General features: G+C 44.2%; 1 protein-coding gene across 4 annotated transcripts in view; it reads right to left on the bottom strand.

Annotated features, from left to right (window-relative positions):
• The window catches only part of VPS37B (VPS37B subunit of ESCRT-I), a 55,397-nt gene that overhangs the window by 12,205 nt on the left and 23,206 nt on the right, over positions 1 to 19,986 (bottom strand). The window lies entirely within an intron of this gene.

Raw genomic sequence — 19,986 nt, 5'->3', positions numbered from 1 at the left:
TTAGCCAGCTGTGGTGGAGGGTGCCTATAATCCCAGCTACTGGGGAGGCTGAGGCACAAGAGTTGCTTGAACCTGGGAGGCAGAGGCTGCAGTGAGCTGAGATCGCACCACTGCACTTCAGCCTGGGCAACACAGTAAGACTCCATCTCAGAAAGAGAAAAAAAAAACAAAAAACAAAAAAACACCACACACTATCTCAAATGCACATGTCATTGTTTCTTTATTTGGGTTGGGGGAGTGTAGTAGAAAATTAAGTCAGCAAGAAAGAAAAGAGATCTACAGTCCCCTCTGCATATGCCATGGCTGCTACAAAGGAGAGGCACACAGGGGCAGAGGCAGGGGCGGGAGACTGCCTGCAGCTCTGTCGCCAATGCTGGGTCAAGGGTGTAGGTTTCCCGTGGATGCTTTCCAGACCAGACACTTCTACAATGTGAAATTCTGATTCCAGCTGGCCAGTGTCTAGCTCCTCCATCTGTAATTATAATTGTGCCTTCCTAAACACAAAGGCAGACAAATCTGCCCACATTTCCAAGCTAAATCTTCTTCATGGAAAGATACTCACAGCAGTTCTTTTTTCCCCCTTCATACTGTAATATAATACTTACAACAACTAAGTAAGTGACATGACTGAATTCGGCTAGCAAACTTAAACGAACAAATGAGAATCCTTAATAGCATCGGAAGTCCTTTAAATGCTCAAAATCCAGTGTGTACTTGGAATTCGGGCTGTGTTAGGATAAAAACAAAGTATGCCCGCACCTACAGCATTCTCAGAAGGCACAGTATTTATGCAAAGTAAATAAATCACATTTTATTTAACAAGCAATCTTTACTGTAATTTTTTATTTTTTGAGACAGGGTCTTGTTCTATCACCCAGACTGAAATGCAGTGGTGCAATCATGGCTCACTGCAACTTTGACCTCCTGAGCTCAAGCGATCCTCTCACCTCAGCCTCCCAAAGTGCTGGGATTACAGGCTTGAGCCACTGCGCCCAGCCACAAGCAAGCATTTTGTTAAACAAGCATTAGGTCCAGGAATATAAAATGCTCTTCCCGCCAAGACTGTGTTCACACTGGCTATTCAGCCTAGAACGCCCTCCTATCCAAATCTCTGCTGCAAACTCTACCCTAACTAAGGTCTTAGCAATGGCAGAGCCTTTTCTAAACTTCCCCCAGCCCCACCAACGCCACACAGAGCTAGACCCTTAGTGGTGGGCATTCCCTGAGGCCCCGCTTGATTGAGATACAATTCACACTTCGTACAATCCATCTACTGAAACCATTCCAGACAAGGGTGTCTCATGTATTCACGGAGTACACCTCTGGCTTCACTGTATTCACACTGTATTCTTCTGTGCTTGTTTGTTCATCTATTCATACATCAAAAATTTTTTTTTCAGGCATCATCACGGGCTGGCTCTGGGAAGTACAGGCAATGGAGACAGAAAAGTGAACAGGAACGTGAGGTTCCTGTCCTTAGGAGAGTGCAGCTACTAAATATGACAAACGGAATCATAAAATCTGTCCACTGCTAGACTGGGCACGGTGGCTCACACCTGTAATCTCAGCACTTTGGGAGGCCGAGGCGGGTGGGTCACGAGGTCAAGAGATCAAGACCATCCTGGCCAACATGGTGAAGCCCCATCTCTACTAAAAATATAAAAATTAGCCAGGCAGGGTGGTGCCCGCCTGTAGTCCCAGCTACTCAGGAGGCTGAGGCAAGAGAATCGCTTGAACCCAGGAGGCGGAGGTTGCAGTGTGCCAAGACTGTGCCACTGCATTCCAGCCTGGTGACAGAGAGGAGACTCTGTCTCAAAAAAAAAAAAAAAAAAAAAAAAAAACCCAAAAAACAAAACAAAACAAAAAACCTGTCCACTGCTGTGTCACGAAAGTGTTGTAAGTCTCCTGGGAGTGACAGGATGCTTGTGGTATGCTGGTGTGTCCCCCTCCCCCATAAAGATGTGTCTACACCCTAATCTCTGGAACCTACATTTATTGGAAAAAAGGTCTTTGCAAATGTAATGAAGTATCTGGAAATGAGGCAACCATTTTTAATCATCTAAGTGGCCCTAATTCAATGACAAGACTTTTTTTTTTTTTTTTTTTTGAGGCAGTCTTGCTCTGTCACCCAGGTTGGAGTACAGTGGGGCAATCTTGGCTCACTGCAACCTCCACCTCCCAGGTTCAAGCAATTCTCCTGCCTCAGCCTCCCGAGTAGCTGGGATTACAGGTGCACGCCACCATGCCCAGCTAATTTTTGTGTTTTCAGTAGAGATGGGGTTTCACCACGTTGGCCAGGCTGGTCTCGAACTCCTGGCCTCAAGTGATCTGCCCGCCTTGGCCTCCCAAAGTGTTGGAATTACAGGCGTGAGCCACCCTGCCCAGCCGACAAGAGTCCTTTTAAGAGACACATGGAGAAGACAGAGGCAGACGAGAAAGCCATGTGAAGATGGGGGCAGCATGATGTGGTCACAAGCCCAGGACGCCAGCACACGTGAGAAGCTGGAAGCGGCAAAGAAGAGTCCTCCCCTAGAGCCTCCAGAGGGAACAGGGTACCCTGATTTCAGACTTCTGGCCTCCAGAGCCAGAGAATTAAGTTTCTGTTGTTGCAAGCTGCCCAGTTTGTGGTCATGTTACAGCAGCCACAGGACTAGTACAGTGCTGGAATCTTCCACCTATTCTTGAAAACCACTGTCTATCCTGCTCTGTGCCCCAGCAGCCACCTGGCTGAACTATACCAACCCTTCACCGGGACACTCACCCTCAGGTTCTGGTTGGATTCAGCAATGAGGATCAAGGGTAGGAGGAAGATGAAAAGGGACAGCGGGGATGGGGAGTGTTCCCCGGGTTGCCTCGCTGAGGAGGGGCTGCAGCTGGGCCAGGTCCTCCCACCCTCCCTTCCTCCAAGGCAGCCCTCTCCCCTGCCCCTCCCTTAGGCCTGAAGTGAGAAGTGCATGGCTGTTGCTAATCCTGCATCAGGCTTTGGGGGTCTCCACGCTGCCCTCTCCTTGTGGGGAATCCCTTTATTCAACTCCTCGCCAATCCCTCATGCTGACTGTGCCATGTCTTGCCAGAAGCCTGGTTGAAACAGAACAGTTTACCCCATGACACAAAATGACACTTGAGCTCACATCCACTCTTTTAATGGTGACCATAAAGCCCCTTAAGAGCAGAACCGTGTCTTAATCATTCCCCTGTGCCCAGAACCTAGCATAGTACCCAGGCTAACACAGGCACATAGCTAAATACTTGCTTGGCTGGGCGCGGTGGCTCAACACCTATAATCCAGCACTTTGAGAGACCAAGGCGGGCGGATCACTTGAGGTCAGGCATTGGAGACCAGCCTGGCCAACATGGTGAAACTCCGTTTCTGCTAAAACTACAAAAATTAGCCAGGCATGGTGGTGTGCACCTGTAGTCCCAGCTACTTGGGAGGCTGAGGCAGGCAGGAGAATCACTTGAACCCAGGAGGCAGAGGCTACAGTGAACCGAGATTGTGCCAATGTACTACAAAAAAAACTTGCTCAATTTCAACCATAAGAATCTTCATAGTTGGGGCCTCAGGCCACTATGTGTCAGTCATTGTGAAAATCCTGCTAAGCTTTTTTGAAGATTAGCCTTTTTGAATGTTCAAATTCGTAAACAGTAACGTCATGGGTTGACACAACCAGCTATAAACTGGGAAACTACTTGCATTCCTAGCTTTTACTCCAGCAGTGATAACAGTTTGGCAGTGAAATGGAAAGGGGAAAAATGAAGATGATGACACTGATGGCTGGAAAGCAAAGCTACCCATTAACTGTGGTGAAACATGAGACACACAACACACACGGAGACACAGACACAAGCTGGCTTTGTGCGACGCTTCTCTTCACTAAAATTCAGCCCTCTCACACTAAGAAAGCATATCAGAATGTTAGAGTAACATTACTGTCATGAGAGCCTTGAAGCCACTGTATTTACACATGTGTAATTTACACACGGGTGCAGTAGCTCACGCCTGTCATTCTAGCACTAAGGAAGGTAGAGGCAGGAGGATTGCTTGAGCCCAGGAGATCAAGACCAGCCTAGGCAACGAAGTGAGGTACCAATCTCCACAGAAAGGAAAAAAACAAAAAACAAAAAACGACACACACACACACACACACACACACACACACACACACAGAAAAACCCTAATCCCAATCCCAAGCTTCCATATCTACAGCTCATCAGGGCCATAACGACATGCTCCAGCACAGTGGTTGGCCCGTTCGCCTGTTCGTTCATTCATACAAGAAATACTTGGGAAGCACCGCTGTGTGCCAGGCTCGGGGGAGACACCATCATCACTGGGAATCTGGCTCAGAGTCTCAGTCAAGCCCATCCTCCCAAGTAAGGCATTGAGCATTGCGCACTGCCCAACTCCAGGGGGTGCCATTCACTTCGTACTGCACCAGTGCATACTCACACAGACTGCATCTGCTCTTCCAATAAAAGGCTCAAAAGAGAAAAAGGGGAAAAATCAAAACAGATGTGATTTTAACGGTTTAAGTAAGACAAGTTACTGGTGCTGATCTGAAAACTTTGCTCTTGTCAGCATCTTCCACATTTCAACAAAATTTGCTGACGTTTGTTGAGCATGGCTAGCATGTGCCACCTTCTCTTAGTTCCACTGTCTCCATTCTATCCTCTGTGACAGTGAGACAAATTTGTCCTCATTTTCCTCAAGAGACAGGAAATACAATCTTAGGAAGGTTAAATGAGCTGTCAAAGTTACAACTGCTAGTAACTCCCTCCAGAGCTGCAATCTTACTACTGTGCAGTGGCTCACGCCTGTAGCCCCCGTTACTTGAGAGGCTGAAGCAGGAGGATCACTTGAGCCTAGGAGTTCAAGGCCAGTCTAGGCAACATAGTGAGACCCTATCTCTAAAAATAAATTATGCCAGGTATGGTGGCTCATGGCTGTAAACCCAGCACTCTGGGAGGCCCAGGCAGGCGGGTCGTTTAAGCCCAGGAGTTGGCTGGAGAACAGCCTGGGCAATAAAGTAAGACCCCATCTCTATAAAAAATAAAAAATGAGCCAGGCGTGGCAGCACGCACCTGTGGTCCCAAATACTGGGGAGGCTGAGGAAGGAGGATTGCTTGAGCCAGGGAAGGCAAGACCGCAGTGAGCTGTAATCACACCACTACACTCCAGAAGAGGATCAAATGGAAATTTACTAGTTTACTATTTCTCTATTTTCACGTTATAACAACAATCATCTAAGGTTCATTCCTATTTATATCTTTTTTAAAAAACCTTTTATCGAAGATCTTTCAAAAAGTAAAGGTAGAGAGATGAGTATGATGAAACTATGTATAACCGTCTCCTAGGTTCGACAATTAGCAACATTTGCCAATCTTAGTTCATCTATACTCCCGCTTTTTTAAAGTAGTTTAAAGCAAACTTCGAGCATCATCATCATTCACGCTTAAAAATTTTATATTTCTAACAGGTAAGAACTTTTTAACCCTAGCTACAATGCCATAATCACATTTAGCAAAATTAACAATAATCCTTTAATATCATCCTCTGCATGTGTTGGCTCAATTTCTTCTATAAAAAGCTTTTTGCCTCATCTATTTGACTATGTGAAATACAGTTTATATAGGAAAAGCTGGATAAATGCTTGGTTCTTTTTTTTTTTTTCTTTTTAAACCAACTTTTGGAAGACTGAGTTCATACCTGAGCAAACTCCAAAAATGACCAATAAGCTTTTTGAGAGTATCATTATGAAGTAATGAAATTTTTATCTCCAATAAAAGGCTGTTCTGGGACACCACTGCTGCCCTGCTCTCCAGTAAAATATGTCTAAGACCCATCCTGTACATTTGCTGCCCCCAAGCTGAGCTGGCCCTTCTCAAAGGAATACTAGTTCCTTTTGGTGGGAAATTTGATTTTGATCTTTTCCTCTCCAGACTAAATTAAATTCAAAGTTATCTATAACACAAAGAAGGCCGGGCGCGGTGGCTCAAGCCTGTAATCCTAGCACTTTGGGAGGCCGAGGTGGGCGGATCACGAGGTCAGGAGTTCGAGACCATCCTGGCCAACATAGTGAAACCCTGTCTCTACTAAAAATACAAAAAAATTAGCAGGGCGTGGTGGCGGGCGCCTGTAGTCCCAGCTACTCGGGAGGCTGAGGCAGGAGAATGGCGTGAACCCGGGAGGCGGAGCTTGCAGTGAGCCGAGATGGTGCCACTGCACTCCAGCCTGGGGGACAGAGCCAGACTCTGACCCAAAAAAAAAAAAAAAAAAAACACAAAGAAAAGGAATAAAACAAATCTTAGCTTTTGTACTATTCTACTACTAGAAATATTCTCAAATTGCATTAAGACCTTAAATGCAGCAGGCTTATGGGTTAGATTTGATAAAGAAAGGCTGCCGTACATTCAGCTAGGTTAACTGAATCTCTTTTTATTTTACGATACTTGATTTATCGCACCAACTAATTTCAACGTAAATTTCACCAAGGTAACATGCAATTTGAGTTTGAGCTTTACATTAAAGGCTAGGTTATTTAAAAGCCCAAATTCACCTTCATTTAGTAAAAAGATATTCCCAATGACAAACTAATTTCACCAGTCTCCACCTGAATTCAGGTCTTCAAGTGAAGCCTGTAATCCAAACCTACGATGTCCCACAGATGTGCTGTAAACACATTAATGTGGCTTAATTCAAATCTTGTTTTACTGAAAAAAACTTAACAGTTGCGGAGTTGGACTATTTAACATGTTGACAAAATTAAAAGATCTGCAAATACAGAAATATAGTTAAAGAATCGGAGAACATTATGAAACAGTCCTAAAATACGACAATCCTGGGGGCTGTGTGAAACCATCTCCAAGGCTACAGCCCACTCAGGAAGGAAACTTAACAGCTGCTTATCGAATGTTCCACAAACAACCCACTCCACACACAGAACCTCTAACTTCCAACTATTAGATTAATAAAGATAGCTATTTTTATCGGAGACATCAAAATCCTTCTTGAGAGAAAACTTGCTTCCCTCGAAAAGGAACAGACAGTGGGATCTAGACTCAAACGATCCCCTCCATATGTAGCTGATGTGAATCTAAAAATTGGTATGTGTGAGTGCAGCTAACAACAGAAACACAAAAAGCTAGGCTCGAAAATAAATGGACTATTCCTAGGTAAGATGGGAAGTGACACACTTGACAGTTTCTAGGGCTGGCAGGCACAACTTACCAGGGGTGGGTTTGGTTTTTCCTAGAAGACATTTTTTTTGAGACAGAGTCTTACTCTGTCACCAGGCTGGTGCAGTGGCACGATCTCAGCTCACTGCAATCTCCGCCTCCCAGGTTCAACCAGCCTCAGCCTCCCAAGTAGCTGAGACTACAGGCGTGAGCCACCACATCCAGCTAATTTTTGTATTTTTAGTAGAGATGGGGTTTCACCATGTTGGCCAGGATGGTCTCGATCTCTTGACCTCGTGATCCGCCCGCCTTGGCCTCCCAAAGTGCTGGGGATTACAGGCGGGAGCCACTGCGCCTGGCCAGAAGACATATTTTCTAATACTCAGAGGAAAAACAAGCTCTCCCATCTTTTTGGACTTATTATGTGGATAATGGTGTCAGTAATAAAGAAATATAGTAACAGGTGTCAATGGTTCTGATAACTGGCACATGTTATAAAATGTCCTAACTAGCTTTAGAATAACTGGAGACCTTGGATGGAGGAGGGCAGGAGTAAGGATCAGAAGACAACATGGGACACCCACATAGATCACAAAGTTAACTGCCTTTGTCCTCTGGCCCTATCCTAGGCCTTCCGAATCAGAATCTCAGCAGTAAAGGCCAGGAAATGCACAGCTGAGCCCTCCACTCCACATCATCAGAACCAGTTAGGTCCCTGTAACTGAGCAGTTTGGTTAAAGCACACACTAAACATTTTAAAGATCTGTTGTCAATGTTCCATTTAAGGTAAAGGTCTTTTCTTAAGAGAAGGGGGTCCACTAGTTCAAGTTCCAAAAGTTCTTATTCAAATAGACCACGTCTTTTCATGTGGGGTGAGAACTGGACACTGGATAAGCAATCAGAGGGCAGAATCCTTTGGGAATTCTTCCACTTCCCCCGATCTAGTCCCAACCTAATTCACCACCAAGTTTTCTTTCGAGAGAATCAATTTATATCAACACTTTCCAAAGCACTCAGTTGACAGTTTTTGTAGAAATAACTTTCTCTTAGGCCGGGCACGGTGGCTCACGCTTGTAATCCCAGCACTTTGGGAGGCCGAGGCGGGTGGATCACGAGGTCAGGAGATCGAGACCACGGTGAAACCCCGTCTCTACTAAAAATACAAAAAAATTAGCCGGGCGTGGTGGCGGGCGCCTGTAGTCCCAGCTACTCGGAGAGGCTGAGGCAGGAGAATGGCGTGAACCCAGGAGACAGAGCTTGCAGTGAGCCGAGATTGCGCCACTGCACTCCAGACTGGGCGACAGAGCGAGACTCCGTCTCAAAAAAAAAAAAAAAAGAAAGAAATAACTTTCTCTTTGCACTCATGGTTCAACAGTTGCCCCAGGATTTAATGAAATCACAGAACTACTATAATAAAATCAGAATGAACAGATCTGGGAGTGAACACATTTGATCCTGTGTAAGTATGAGATTCCAGTGTGGGAGCAGAAATGTCCAGATACCTAGTCATGACCACATGACCATGAGGGGTGTCAGTTAACAGCCTCTACTCCCCTCCTATCTCCAAAAAAAAGCAGCTTACAGAAGAATTCTTAAATTCTGATTTTCTTATTAATAGTTTCTGGCCAGGACCAACAACCAAAGCATTCATTTATTTAGGAAGAGCTTCGGGTTGGTGTGTTTGTTTTTTCCCCCTCATCTCTATTTCCTTTTTACCACAAATTCTGGAAATTCATGCCTAAGAATTCTTCAGACTAGTCTTTACACAGGTGCAAATAAGAAAGTGCCTACCCAGGTGGACCCTGGATTTATGTTTATTAAGACTATATCTTTTGTCAGCCAGGCGCGGTGGCTCACGCCTGTAATCCCAGCACTTAGGGAGGCCGAGGCAGGCGGATCACGAGGTCAGGAGATTGAGACCATCCTGGCTAACATGGTGAAACTCCGTCTCTACTAAAAATACAAAAAATTAGCCGGGCACGGTGGCGGGCGCCTAGTAGTCCCAGCTACTCGGGAGGCTGAGGCAGGAGAATGGGGTGAACCTGGGAGGCGGAGCTTGCAATGAGCCGAGACTGCGCCACTGCACTCCAGCCTGGGTAACAGAGCAAGACTCCGTCTCAAAAAAAAAAAAAAAAAAAAGACTATCTTTTGACAATTTTGTTTTTACATTTAAAATACATCATGACATGAACTTTCCAACACCTGACCCAGAATTTGGTTCAACAAATAAAATTTAACTCTCACATGACTCCAATTACTCATCTTCTATTCCATTTAAATGAGAAAATGCTATTCTAATAATGGAACTTTTTTTTCAGTCTGTGGGTAGGGAAAGGGATTAGCCAAAAGAGAATCTGTTGAGATTACTCCACTGAAATTTCATAATAAAAAAACTATATAATCATATTTCATGTAGGGGATCAGATATTTTACCTAAAAACTGCCTAGACACTTAAGACTTACTAAAAAAAAAAAAAGTTAAATGTTGATCACTTTAACGGATTTTTAAACAGATTTCAAAGATGTTAATTGCATTATAATTTATGACAGCAAAAAAGTGCCTAAATATCCAATAAAGGAATGGTTATATAAATGACATGTCCACATGAAAGATCACGTAGCTGTTAAAAATCATGTCATGTAAGAATATTCTGATTTAAAAAATAAGAAAATACCCAGAGTATAACTTTAGGTTAAAATCAAACAAAAACTCTACAAAAACTCTAAAAAATCATCCCAAAAGGGAACAACAAAGGAAAAAAACTTAAATGCTTTGTTAACAGTGTTTATCTCTGGGTAGTGATATGATGTGATTACACTTTTCTTCTTTATGGCTGTGTTTTCCAAATTTTCTATCATAAACATGTAAAACATTATTTTTAAAAGTTTGATTAGTTGGGATCAGAAATAAAACATACTATTATACTTCCCTGCCCTTTTAAACAGAGTACATGAAACTAAGGTAGCTTTCCTTGATGATCTAGAATTGTTGTTACGAATATCAAGTAACTATGGTGCTGTCTCTGATAGAGCAATACCCTTGGGCTATGGAAGCAGACGGGTATGTTTCTCCCCTAAATAAGCATTTGCCAAAGTGTGCCCCCAAGGACCCAGTCCTGTGAGCTTTTCTAAGAGCGCTGCAATCAAGTGTGAATGGGAAATACTGTGTAGGTTGCTCCTCTGGAGCTTCACCACACACTCTAGCAGAAGAAACAAAACCTCTCTTGGCCGGTGTGGTGGCTCACGCCTACAAATCCAACACTTGAGAGGCCAAGACAGAAGGATTGCCTGAGCTCAGGAGTTTGAGACCAGCCTACGCAACCATAGCAAGACCTCATCTACGCTAGAAATCAAAAAAGTCAGCTAGGTGTAGTGGCAAGCGCCTGTAATCCCAGCTACTCAGGAGGCTCGTTTGATGGAGGCTGCAGTGAACTATGGTCATGCCACCACGCTCTAGCCTGGGCGACAGAGTGAGACCTTGTCTCAAAAAAACAAAAAATCCCTCTTTAATTCCCAAATTTATTTACCATGGAACTCTTTTTAATGTAATTATAATACAATCAACATCCACAAAATTAGAGATCTAAGGAAAACACTACCCTAATCAAATGGCCACAAAACGTATTCACATAACAGCTTCCACTTACTGGGTTCTTTTTCTTGCCAGGCATGGTGTAAAATAGTTTATACACATCATCTTATTTAGTCCTCAGAATAACTCAATAAGGATGGTATTACTAACTCCCATTTTAAAGAGGAGGAAACTGACACATAGGAAGGTTAAATACTTGCCCCAAAGTTTCCTAGCAACCCAAATCCTGTCTTAACCATGATGCTTCAACAGTCAATTTCCAATTTTTGTACAGCTTTTATGACTTTTGACTCCTGTGTCACTTACTTCTTGATGATGTTATTGGTTCTTCTAGTTTTTCCCCACAGTCTTAACATTTGCCACTGGCAGATAAACCATATGACTAAGTGAATTATTATTTGAACTGTGTGCAAAGCAAGACTCAACAGGCTCTGCTATGAGTCCAGTATGTCCTTGAAGTCAGTTATCTCGGCTGCCCAAAGATCATTTTTATCAACCATCTTTCAGCCTAACTCATATCCCAGCTTTCTAATCTCATCCCCCTCAAATCCATCCTTCCCCTGGCTGCCAAAATCATCTACATAAATGGCGAGTGTGACCAACCACAGCACTCCCTGGCTTAAATCCTCCAACGGCTCCCTGCCTAGAGGATCAAGCCCAAGCTCCTTAACAGGGCATATGAGGCCATCTGGTTCCTGACTGCCTTTTGGGCCTCAGCCCCCACTACACTCTGCCCTGGTCCCTCCAGCAATACTTATAATATTCCTGTGCGCACACACACTCCATCCCAGCTTCTTCCCTAAGTGCCTTTGTTCCTCCCATATGCCTGGGAGCCCTTCTCCCTCATTACCTGGCTAACTCTTAACTCATTCTCTGAATCACAACTTATGAGTCATTCATCTTCTCCAGGAAACACTCCCTGCTGACCCCCCACCTTCCAAAGGCTTACTGGATCTCCCCCCACCAGCGTGTGGGCCTCACTACTGTTTCACGTGTACCCTGTACACCTGCATGATCCTAAATGATGAAAACTATGTGGTTTACTGGTTTCACATCCCCCAAGTGGCACACCACAGGTGCTCTGCAAAGGCTGGGTACATGAATACACTTGACCCATGAATACACTTGACCTCAGCCATGTTCACATTAATGAAAACTGCTGTCTGATGGCAAACATGTTAGCCCACTTTTTTTTTTTTTTTTTTTTTAGACAGGGTCTCACTATGTCGCCCAGGCTGGTCTCAAACTCATGGGGCTCAAGAGATCCTCCCACCTCAGCCTTCGGAGTAGCTGGATTTACAGGTGTCAGCCACCACACTCAGCTCTGATGACAAACATGAATTAGCACTATGTTCCTCTACTATCCTAGACACTGGGCTGCAGATATAAATATAACCTCGAGGTGCCATTAGTTAACCTTGGAGATAAAAGGTTTGATTTAAAAGAAACATTAGCTGTAACGTTGCTTGAAATATAACAAATTATTCAAATATCTACTTTTCACATAGACTCTTTGACAAAGTAATGGACTACATTCCTCACAATCCCATGACAAATACTTTGAAAAGCTTTCCCTTGACACACTGTAATGTATTCTAGAGACAACAAAAGCTAAGCTAAGTCACCTCTCTACTTTCATTCTGCCCTTGGAAGAAATTCTACAAAGACATTTCCTCTGCTTTTGTATCATTGGGTAAGACATCATTTCCAATGATGAAATTTGAAAACTCACATAGCTGGGGAAGGAAATAAACCAACGAGAACTCTTGTCTCAGCATGTTCTGAGCGCCAGTGATTACCTACGAGTGGCTGACACACAGTCTTCTAGATCACCTCCCACTGCGTACCTGGCATGAATCCCCATAGCAACATTCTGCTACAAATACTGTAATCAAAGCCAAACAGGCAACAAGGCTGGCATTCCTCAGCTCAAGAGCACAACCACTCTGCATACGACCGACCGACCGGTGAGGGTCAAACAGTGCAGTCTACTTCTGGGTTCCTCTTCCAGCCAGTCTCTAACAGGATGTTAGGTCATCCAACTTGTTTCTCTCGTTTCTCCCCTCCCTTCGATGGCACCTCTTTCCTTCTCCCAACCCACTAATAGCTCCTAGTGGCCTTTCAAACTTTTATATTCTCCTTGATTTCCACAAGCACTTGGAGGAGAGTGGCTTGAATTTCTATCTCCAAGCAGAGCATTCCCCCCGAGCTCCAGAACCACACTCCAACTGCCTGCGGGACAGAGCCCTGCCCATCCCTCATGCTCAGCCTAATCCAGCCTCAATGACTCCCTCCCTCCTGCACCCCCACTGCCCCTCCCCTCCCCACTCACCAGAGCCCCATCTCCTACTCACTTCCACTTGAAGCCCGGTTATCACCACTCACTCAGGAGCACTAACCGGGCACATCCTGGGTGCCAGGCATTGTGCTGGGTGCCAAGGACAAAAAGACAAACATGACAAAATGCAGCCCCCAAGCCAGTGGGGAACACAGGGAAGTGACTTACAAAATATTTGTCAAGTGCCACAGGAGAGGTATACAAAGAAGCTAAGGGACCACGTGCCTGTGACAGAGGTAGGGAAAGCACTTCAGGTCAGCAGGAGAGGGGACGTGAGAAAGGGAGTCTGGCCAGCTGGTCCGAATACCTCTTCCAGAGCCCTAGCTCAAATCCTAATTTCTTCCTAACCTCCACTTCCCGCAGCCAACCTGGTCCTGCCACGCCAAGCCAGCCCACGCTCTGCTGCCAGATTAACCTTCCTAAAGAGCAGTTTCAGGCCGGGCTCGGTGGCTCACGCCTGTAATCCCAGCACTTTGGGAGGCTGAGGCGGGCAGATCACCTGAGGTCAGGAGTTCTAGACCAGCCCGACCAACATGGAGAAACCCCATCTCTACTAAAAATACAAAATTAGCCGGGCATGGTGGCGCTTGCCTGTAGTCCCAGCTACTTGGGAGGCTAAGGCAGGAGAATCGCTTGAACCTGGGAGGCAGAGGTTGCAGTGAGCCGAGATTGCGACATTGCACTCCAGCCTGGGAGACAAGAGCAAAACTTGGTCTCAAAAAAAAAAAAAAAAAAAAAAAAAAAAAAAAGAGCAGTTTCATCCGACTGCTTCTCTGCTCCAAAATGGTCACGAAGCTCCTTGTTTCCTCCTAAATTAACCACCACGGGGCGCACACCCTGGCACTCCCCCTCACCAGCCCTATTTCTTGTCATTTCTCTACACACAAATACATGCCATCTGGCCAAAGTAGACGAGAACTCGCTCGTCGGACAACCCATCCCTGCTTTCCTGCCTCTGTGCCTGTGTCACTTCCTCCTGAGCCCCCATTATTGTCCATCAAAAGCCTACTTAGAGAAATAAATAATTCACAACAGTGGGCATGGGGAAGAGCACACCGAGGGCAGAGCACGAGGTGGGGGGTTCTGCCGGTTGGCAGTGTTTACTTCCTCGGCTGGGTGGCAGGTACACAAAGTTCCTTATTCTCTGTGCCCTCTGGTAGATATTATTCTATTTAATAATTTATTTTCTTAACGTTTACCTACCTATCAAAGTCTGTCTCTTTTGTTTTGTGGGGACGTAAGTTAAAAAACAACAAAAAAAAAACAGTGTCTCTTGCAACAGAAACCTAACATAGCCAGAGAGCTTTTTCATCTGAACTTCAATGTCATTTAGAATTCACATCTGGCTTTTTTTTTTTTTTTTGAGACAGCCTCACTCTGTCACCCAGGCTGAAGTGCAGTGACATGATCATGGCTCACCACAGCCTCAACCTCCCAGGCTCAGGCAATCCTCCCACCTCAGCCTCCTGAATATCTGGGACTACAGGTGTGTGCTACTATGTCCGGCTAATTTTTTTATTTTTTGTAGAGATGGAGTTTCGCCATATTGCCCAGACTGGTCTCAAACTACGGGGCTTAAGTAATCTTCCCACCTCGGCCTCCCAAAGTGCTAAGATTACAGGTGTGAGCCACTGCACCCTGCCTGGCCTTTTTCTTACTTTTTTTCAAAAAACTGTGGTATAATATACATAAAATTTTCCATCGTAACCATTTTTAAGAGAACAGTTGACAGTTCAGTGGCACTGAGTACATTCATATTATTATGCCACCATCACCACCATCCACCTCTAGAGCCCTTCATCTTCCCTAACAAACTCCCTATTCCCTCTTGTATTGCAGGCATTTCTGTATTTAGTTTATTCCCAAATTATAATCTAGGGATTATGTCCTACTTGTGTATCCATCCTTTACAATACCCTGCACAGGGAAGTGTCCAAGAGCTGTGGAACCGAAATGGAATCTTCCATTTGGGCATCAAGGAAACTACGCCTTTTAGCTAACAATAACTACCAAGTGTTCACTCTGTGCTAAGTATCATATTAGGAATCTTATTTCATTTAATCTACCCAACAATGCTATGAAAAAGGTTATTGTTATTTTCTCCTTAATTTCCAGTGAGGTAACAACAATTAAAAAGACCAAATACTTGTCAAAGGTCAACCACTGGTATCGAAAGCCAGTTCTGACTCCGACCACTGTGCGATGCCACCCCCACTGCACTTTCAGTAAACGCAGAAGAGCAACTAAATAAATTGATCAAATTTCACCTAAGCCAGTCTACATATTCTGAAAATTGCATCTTAAAAAAAGGGAGCTAACAACAGGTGCTGGAGAGGATGTGGAGAAATAGGAACACTTTTACACTGTTGGTGGGACTGTAAACTAGTTCAACCATTGTGGAAGTCAGTGTGGCGATTCCTCAGGGATCTAGAACTAGAAATACCATTTGACCCAGCCATCCCATTACTGGGTATATACCCAAAGGAATATAAATCATGCTGCTATAAAGACACATGCACACGTATGTTTATTGCGGCACTATTCACAATAGCAAAGAGTTGGAACCAACCCAAATGTCCAACAACGATAGACTGGATTAAGAAAATGTGGCACATATACACCATGGAATACTATGCAGCCATAAAAAAGGATGAGTTCATATCCTTTGTAGGGACATGGATGAAACTGGAAAACATCATTCTCAGTAAACTATCGCAAGGACAAAAAACCAAACACCGCATGTTCTCACTCATAGGTGGGAATTGAACAATGAGAACTCATGGACACAGGAAGGGGAACATCACACTCTGGGGACTGTTGTGGGGTTGGGGGAGGGGGGAGGGACAGCATTAGGAGATATACCTAATGCTAAATGACGAGTTAATGGGTGCAGGAAATCAACGTGGCACATGGATACATATGTAACAAACCTGCACATTGTGCACATGTACCCTAAGACCTAAAGTATAATAAAAAAAAAAAAGGGAGCTGGCCTCTACTGAATGCTTCCTCTGTACCACTTCTGTTGTGACATTTAGCCTTACAAGTACCCTAAAAGATAGGCATATTATCCTTTCTTTACAGTTGAGGAAACTGAAGCACAGAGTTTAAGTCACTTAAAGTCACACAACTCAGTTCCGTGCTTTCCATGAAATCCTGATGCCTCACTTAACGATAAAATGACATACAACTGAATTTCAGTACATATTCCTAGGCACAGTAATTTTTTACTCATGTAAAAGGTCCATGGAAAAGATTTAAACGTAAAAGTTGAAGCCTTTACGCGTACATAATGATTATACAACACGGATAAAAACAAACTCCAGTAATATTATACTCAAGAGTGCAAATCTTAGCTTCTAAAACAGTCTCACCAGCATTCAGAGCATGTTCGGGAGCCAGTCCCTGGATTTAAAGCAAGGTCAATACATTTCAATGAGCCATTATGATTCATGCAGTAGCTTTCAGCCCCACACACAAATCACACCCGAACACGCCTTAGGGAAACAGCTTCTTCCAGACCAGAGCTCTTTACTTTCCACAAAACAATCTGTCTTTCAGACCCTCAGCATTTTTGCATGCGGGCATGGGCATTTTCATGCCATGGGAACAAAGATCTCCAATTTGAATCGTTAGTGGAATCTTTAGCAGTAACCAATCAGCATTTCCTCAGAAAGCACAGTGAAGAAGTAACTGAAGAGGTCCGGTTTAGTTGCCTAATCCCCTAAGCCACAGTTCCTTTTAAGGGAGTGCCCTGCAAGTCCAATGGGGTTAATGTGGACAGATGAAGGCACATTCCACTGCCATGTAAAAATAACTTTAAAGATAAAATACATGCATATGAAACATTAGCCTGCAGTACAGACAAGAGCATAAGATCATGAAGGATATACTACATTTAGGGAATTGCATAATGAACAGGAGGAACAGGAAGAGAGAAACTGACACACAGGCCCAGAAAATGAGGACTGTAGCTAGCTCCGAAATCATGTTCACTACTTAAACTGCACTGAAACTCACACGCCACAATTAAAACAATGTAAGTGAAGCATAATGAACAGCTGCAGTTAAACCTAACAGTGAATGCCTTCAAAACCTAGCCACTTTTTCCAGCCTCCACAAAATATCCCCTCAGGCTTAAAGAAGCCTTACTCTACAATTTAAAACACTTCCTTCTGCCAATTAAAAAAAAAAAAAAAAAGAAATCCTTCGGTTCAGGTTAAGAGATTCTATGCTGTGAAAGGCCTGTTATATTTACCATTTCACCCTATACCTACTCAAATACATAATCATTTTGACCACAGAAAGATAAATGTTTGGCTGGGCGTGGTGGCCCACGCCTGTAATCCCAGCACTCTGGGAAATCAAGGCAGGAATACGGTTTAGGGCCAGGAATTCAAGAGGCAACACAGCAAGACCCCATCTCCACAAAAAAACAAAAATAAAAAATTAGCTGGTGGCAGCGGGGTGCGGTGGCTCACGCCTTTAATTCTAGCACTATGGGAGGCTGAGGTAGGCCGATCGCCTGAGGTCAGGAGTTCAAAACCAGCCTGGTCAACATGCTGAAACCCCATCTCTACTAAAAATACAAAAATTAGCTGGGTGTGATGGCGCACACCTGTGAGCCCTGCTACGCAGGAGGCTAAGGCACGAGAACCACTTGAACCCAGGAGGCCGAGGTTGCAGTGAGCCGAGATTGTACTACTGCACTCCAGCTGGGCAACAGAGCAAGATCCTTTCTCAAAAAAAAAAAAAAAAAGGAAAAGGTAAATGTTTTTTAGGCTAATTGCAAATCATAATTTACTCAACATTCTTGAAATGGGATCCTAGTAACTTTCAGGATGATCTGGTATTAATGATTGTCAGTCATCTTTCAAAAAGAGAAATATTAATACAAGTGATTAATTATTGCAATCACTTTTTATTGAGCCCTACTGATGGGCTGTGTTAAGTACTAACAGGCATCATCTCACCTGATCCTCACATTAACTTTATGAAATAGGTATTACTGTCATATTATCCTTTTCCAACAGATATTCAGGCAGGTGAAGTGACTTGCCTGCAATCACACAGCTGGGAAGCGGCCAAGTCCAGTCTGGAGTGTGTGATTCCAAAGCCAGAATGTTCTTTAACACGCCATCACAAATGTTCCATTTGGTCAGCAGGGGACAGTTCATAAAATATTTTCTTCTATTGTGTCTCACAATCACCCCCAACATAAGCCAATGCATAGCATTACCAGGTGAGTGAAACTACCATGACCAAAAATTTCGGTTCACATTACATCCATTCCGAGAAAGGCACCACACACGACCAGGACAACAGGATTGACAGTGATCCTCGCTAGGTGAGCTAAGGTATTTTGGTTTTCAAGTTGTTTCCTTGTTTTAAAAGGACTACACCCAGAAAAGCAAACTACTGCTGAGTAATTTAATGTGAACTATGCAGACTTATCAAGTGGAGTCACTCAGGCCTCAATACTTCTCTTGGGTATTCAGGTATGGTCACTTTCACTCAAAAAAAAAAAAAAACAAAAAAAATTCCTGCCAGACGAATTTACCTTTCTCTTTAAAAAATAATCTTCAGGTTCCGAGGTAGAGGAAACAGGTGAGGTTGTCCCTAACAGCCTCCAAGTGAACAGAATGAACTTGATTCGTTCCACAATCTTCCCTCCACTAAAGGCAGTTTATTTCTATTAATGTTCCACCAACAAAGCTACAGTACTCAGTTCTTACTGCAACAGAATAGTCACATATACCAAAATAACTTGTAGGCAGTGTTACACATTAGAAAAATATACCTATCATTTTATTATTAAACCAGAAAAACCCTGCTGACAATCAACAAAAGGTCTCCCAGCAACTGAAAAGCAGAGAAACTAAGCAAAGATTTTTTCTTTGGAGACATGAAACTCATTCAGCTAAGAAAGATGGATTTTGTCACTTATTATTCTCCAAAATGGAAGGTGCCACATGGAGACCATAAACGGGGTAAACTGTATCTTGGAGCAACGTTATTATGTGCCAAGTTACAAAGCCCATGAATACAAGGGGTTATTAATGGAAAGACTGATAGCATCTTACTACAGTGGCCTCTCTGTAGCTCCGGACAATGATCTGTTGAGGGTTTTCCAGGGATTTTGAATGTGCAACCTCCATACAGGCTCTCTTTTAAGGGGACTGGCTTGGTGCTAAACAATCCCTCTTCGGAAAGAAAGCCAAAAGCCCCCACACGGGCTCCTGGGTGAGAGGCTCAGCACTGTAGGCGTGGGAAGGCTCAGACTTCAGAGACATAAAGGAGTGGTAGGTGGGCCAGGAAGAGCTGGGATTAGCCTGGGCCCACCTGCCTGGAGGAGAACCAGACCCATAAGATCAGACTTTCCGAGAATGAGTCCAAATGGGCTGAGAGAAAGGGAGCACGCACTGCAAATCTGCAAGGATGAAGTCAGTTACCCGAGAGCAAACCACACCTCAAGGTATGAAGGAAGATAACCAGAAACAGGAGCTGGCACATGCCTTTCGGGGGCTGGGCAAGGCTTGACTCTCAGAGGTGAGGGTTGGCAGCCAGCCCCAAACCCCCATTTTATCTTCTTCCTGAAACAGCTCCAGGAACCTTCCTTGGTCCTAGACACGTGAGACACAGTGGTACAAAGCCAGCCACACGAAATTTCCCACCTTCCCTTCCTCGGTGGAGGGGGCAACCCTTACAGAAAGACGTATCCTGTCGCCACCCTTAGGCCTATCCACGAACTCCCGTAACTCTGCTTGGGCCACTTCAAAAGAAGTCAGACTCCAGGGGCACTCTTGGGACCCCTTAGATACATGGAACCTTCAAACCTTACCCTGGCTATGGTATGACCATGGACTCCTGCCTCCAAACC

This window comes from Hylobates moloch, unplaced genomic scaffold (genome assembly GCF_009828535.3).
Source record: "Hylobates moloch isolate HMO894 unplaced genomic scaffold, HMol_V3 SCAFFOLD_12, whole genome shotgun sequence".
In the NCBI taxonomy this organism is placed as follows: Eukaryota; Metazoa; Chordata; class Mammalia; order Primates; family Hylobatidae; genus Hylobates; species Hylobates moloch.
The sequence above is the reverse complement of the archived record's forward strand: the minus strand, read 5'-3'. Positions and strand labels throughout refer to the sequence as shown.